Source organism: Bos mutus, chromosome 6, assembly GCF_027580195.1.
Source record: "Bos mutus isolate GX-2022 chromosome 6, NWIPB_WYAK_1.1, whole genome shotgun sequence".
Taxonomy (NCBI): domain Eukaryota; kingdom Metazoa; phylum Chordata; class Mammalia; order Artiodactyla; family Bovidae; genus Bos; species Bos mutus.
The window spans coordinates 102,272,256-102,277,220 of record NC_091622.1 but is presented as its reverse complement, the minus strand read 5'-3'; the positions used below and the strand labels follow the sequence as shown (position 1 = coordinate 102,277,220).

The following is a 4,965-nucleotide window of genomic DNA, read 5'->3' as shown; positions in this document are numbered from 1 at the left end:
TCACTCACTTAAAATGTGAGCTTGTTGTCTTTGCATAACAGAGCATGTTTCCTTCACTATTCATGGTGAAATAAACAGGATTGTGCAACTTGTCATAATAATGAAAAAGTAGAAAACCCACATCCACCCTAGGTTGTCCCGGATCAAAGATACTGGCCCATGGCAGTTCCAATGCCCCTGGTTCCATCAACCATCCCAGTGACGGTTGCCAAAGCCTCATTGCTCCCTTGGATCAGCTCCTGACGACCAAGGTTCACAGAAATAGCTGAGCTAATCATATTAGAAGTTCCACCAATAAAAAAAATCCTATGACAGCCATCAGAAGTGCATTGATGGACTTATCATTTGGAGAATGACTGTATCCAACAAGGGACCTGATGGACAGAAGCAGACTGAGAGCTAACACCGATGCTTTTTCCTGTAACTTCTTTCCTGTCGGAGATGAAGCCTTGCAGCATTCCACCTATAATTCCTCTGATATCATACCAAATGGACAGCTGGTCAGCTTCGGCCTCCTTCCATTTGAAGTTGATACTCAGATAAAAGGGCAATCAGAAGAAGAAGGAGTACTTCACTAACTTCAAGGGCTTCTCTGGTAGCTAAGCTGGTAAAGAATCTGCCCGCAATGCAGGAAACCACGGTTCAATTTCTGGGTCAGGAAGATCCCCTGGAGAAGGGATAGGCTACCCACTCTAGTATTCTTGGGCTTCTCTGGTGGCTCAGCTGGTAAAGAATCTGCCTGCAATGTGGGAGACCTGAGTTTAAGCCCTCGGTTTGGGAAGATCCCCTGGAGAACAGCTACTCACTCCAGTGTTCTGGCCTGCAGAATTAGTCCACGGGGTCCCAGAGAGTCGGACACAACTGAGCGACTTTTACTTTCAAGCACCGATAGGCCAGTGAATATGCTATAATTCCGGGAAGGCCACAAGCTTGGTAGAAGCTTATTGCCTTGACTTGGGTCACAGTATTGCCTTCTTGGATTGAATAATTAGGCTCAGCTTCTTCTTCATTTTCAGCACCATTAATTCAGGGCCTGTGTGAGTCTTCTTCAAAATTTTCTTCTGTCTCGATATCTGAGAGACCGATTTCTTCTGGTGACACCAAGAGTCCAAAGAAGATGATGGTCCCACCAGCAAACTGCACAGCTAGCATCACCAGGAAGACATACTCATAACCATACTGCAGAACAGAAGAAGCTAGACATGCTCCCAAAATATTGACCACTGAGGCACCGGCACTCCAGAGACCAAAAACAACTCCAGCTTTCCCAAACTAGTTGCCGGTAAAAAAAACCACGCGGGGCCAGCTGGTGGATGGCAGCAGGCCATTCAACAATCCCCGGGCTGCAGCACAGCCCCTTGTAGAAATGCAGCTGTTCCATGAGAGTGCCAAAGATGAATACCACTAGTGCGCAAAAGCACATGCCACAAGATAGAACCCATCGCAAATTTAGCCGATCGGCGAGATACCGCTGATGAGAAGGCCCACAGCACAGGAGAAGAGGAAAATGGTGTCCAGCGTTCCGAGTACTTTCTCTGCACTGGGAAACATGTGGCTGCTGCTCCAGATCTCCACAGGCAGTTCAACGGACTTGTTAAAAGCACCTGGGGTCCACTGCTTAGAGATACTGACTTTGACCTTGCTAATGTTTTTCTCCATGCGTGGAGCAATGGAGTAACTGAAGAAGGTGAGCAGGGATGTGACCACGTGGTGATGGCTGAACTGGGAGAGCACAGTTCCTCTCTGAAAAATACTTGGCCCGGCCGTGTGCCTCCTGACCTTCCTTCTCACCGTGACTTTAAAGTCTGGACAATGGATGGTTTATATCATTTCTTCTTTGGCTGCTTATGCACCAGAGATCTGGAGTAGTAATCGCGCTCTGGCCAGCTGCTCTGCTTGCTCCACTGGGTCAGCCTTGCCTGCAACCCCTCGGCTCCTGCCCGCCACCTCACCTGGGCCGCCATGCCAGGGTTTCCCCTAATTTCCTTTATTCTTAGTCATCATATAGCATGTGCTAGGCATCAGGCAGAATTCTAAGATGGCCCCAGCGAACTTTACCTTCAGATACCCCATGGACTGTGGTCTGCCAGGCTTCTCTGTCCATGGGGATTCTCCAGGCAAGAATACTAAAGTGGGTTGCCGTGCCCTCCTCCAGGGGATCTTCCCAACCCAAGGATTGAACCCAGGTATCCTGCATTGCAGATGGATTCTTAACTATCTGGGCCACCAGAGAAGCCCAAGAGTACTGAAGTGGGTAGCCTATCCCTTCTCCAGGGAATCTTCTGGACCCAGGAATCAAACCAGGGTCTCCTGCATTGCAGGCAGATTCTTTACCAGCTGAGCTACCAGGGAAGCCCAGAAATAAACAAATTTCTGTCTTTAAACAATTTCTCAAGCGTCCCATCAGAATCCTAATCTCCTTTGTTCTTAGTCACTATGTAGCACGAATTCTGAGATGGCCCTGGCGAACCTCACCCTTGGGTCCTCACAGCCTTGTGCAGTCCTCTCCCCTTGACTGAGCCAGGTCCAGTGGCCCACTTTCAACATACAGCCTACAGCAAAAGGGAGGGGTAGGGACATGCCTGGTGGTCCAGCGGCTAAGGCTCTGAGCTCCCCATGCAGGGGGCCTGGGTTCAGTCCCTGATTGTGGAACTAGATCTCACAAGCCACGACAAAAATTTGTATTTAAGAACCATGCAAGTCGAACACTGGCCTAAGATTTGGTAAAGAGCAAAGTTTTATTCCACTGTAATAGCTTACAGTGGGGAAAAAACCGAACAGCTCTGGGTCCTCTGTAATCAGGTTTTTTCCAAATAAGTCATCTGATTGTGGTGACTGGGGGCCTCTGCCCACGACAGTTCCCAGCCTGGCCTCTCCATCATCTTCCTAGTGACTTAGCAGGGCGGTTGCCGTGCAGGTAACCCAACCCTCCCTCTGTAGGGCTCCACCCAGAGCTACAGTGTTACATGTATAACATGTGTGACGTGTGTTACACGTGTACATGTAACACAGAGTTACACGTGTTGCGGTGGGGATACATGTGTGTCACTACCTTTCTCTTTGTGCCACTGGGGGAAAAGTGCTATAAGCTTCAAGAGTGGTCACTGCATGTTGTACAAACATCTTTGAAAAAGTGAAAGCCACTCAGTTGTGTCTGACTCTTTGCAACCCCATGGACTGTAGCCTGCCAGGCTCTGTCCATGGAATTCTTCAGGCCAGAACACTGGAGTGTGTTGCCACGCCCTCCTCCAGGGCATCTTCCCAACCCAGGGATCGAACCCAGGTCTCCAGAATTGCAGGCAGATTCTTTACCATCTGAGCCACCAGGCATTAGTCCGCAAACATCTGTGGATATATGTGAAATAAAGTTAATATAATGCTTCTGCTTAAAAATACCAAAGAGAAGATTGACGATCCCACATGCCACAAGTAAGACCCAGGACAGTCAAATAAATAAATATACAAAAATAAACATTTTTTTAAAAGAAAAGAACTAAAACAAAAATGTGATGGGTATATCACTTCTGAGATGAGCTTATAAGAGACTGTGTCTTCCATCTCACTCACTCTTTCTTGCTTGTGCTCTGAATGGAAACCAACTGCCAATGTATGAACTGCCCTCTAGAGAGGCCCGCATGGCAAGGAACTGAGGGTGATCTCCAGCCAACAGCCAGCGAGGAGCTGAGGCCTTCACACAATGACCTGTGATGGACTGAAAACTACCAACCCCAACATGAATGAGCCTGAAACAGACCCTCCCCTGGTGGAGACTGGAGATGACCGAACATGTTTACTGCAGCCATGAGAACCCCCAAAGAGAGGGCCCAGCTAAGTCAAGGCGAGGTTCATGACCCATAGAAATTGTTAGATAATAGCTACTTTGTTGTAAATCACTACATTTTGGGGTGATGTGTCACTCAGCAATAGATAACTAATACACTCAGAGGTTTAAAATTTCTGCTTCCTAAACCCATCCCTTCCAATAATTAAAAATTACATCTGTCCTTAATTATTTACTGTGGCAACAACAAAATAAATATACTGTATATGATGGGAGAGGTCAGGGAAGAAAGTAGAAGAGAAGTTTAAGGAAAAATGGGGGACTACATTGAGGTGGAGGCCTTCCCAGGTTACCCTAGTGGTAAAGAATTCGCCTGCAATGCAGAGACATAAAGAGATGTGGGTTTGACCCCTGGGTTGGGAAGATCCCCTGAAGGAGGGCATGGCAACCCACTCCAGTACTCTTGCTTGAAAAACGCCATGAACAGAGGAACCTGGTAGGCTACAGTCCATGGGGTCACAAAGAGTCAGACACAACCTAACTGACTTAGTGGGTGTGTGCACATGCACACACGCACACCCGCACACACACACCCACACCCGCACACACACACCCGCACACACACATATTGAAGTGGAAGTCAGTAATCTCACCTCCAAGGGAGTCAACATAAGATATAAAATAACCCAAAGAAGCCAAAGAGGGAAGAAGAAAAACAGAGAGTTTTGAACCAAAGGAATGTAGGCATATTAGGAACAAACTCTCCCCAACTTGTTAGGGGCTTAATGTTTATTGAAGGAAAGGCTGAATGAGCAATCCTTGCCAGATATCAGCCACAATTTCACAAGGCATAAACTTGGATTTTACAGACTGGGGACTAGGAAATTATGATGCAGAGGCAAGTTGATGGCTCAAGGGATCTCAGTGCTTCTTTAGTGGAGCAGAGCATTGGAGCAAGTTCCTTAGAATTTAGTGCCTCGGTTCTGCCAATCCACAAGATCTTTCAGTGCAGCAGACAATATCATTTATTTCTTGAACTTTGGGAGACCATACAGAGCATGTAGTATGTCTACAGTCTGTCTAGTTGTGATTCTTTTCTATTTCTTGAAGAAGTGAAGTGAAGTTGGTCAGTCGTGTCTGACTCTTTGTGACCCCTTGGACTGTAGCTTACCAGGCTCCTCCAT

The 4,965-nt window shown here is 47.2% G+C and overlaps 1 pseudogene; it reads right to left on the bottom strand.

Annotated features, from left to right (window-relative positions):
- LOC102265027 (sugar phosphate exchanger 3 pseudogene) lies at nt 1-4,965 on the bottom strand (annotated as a pseudogene).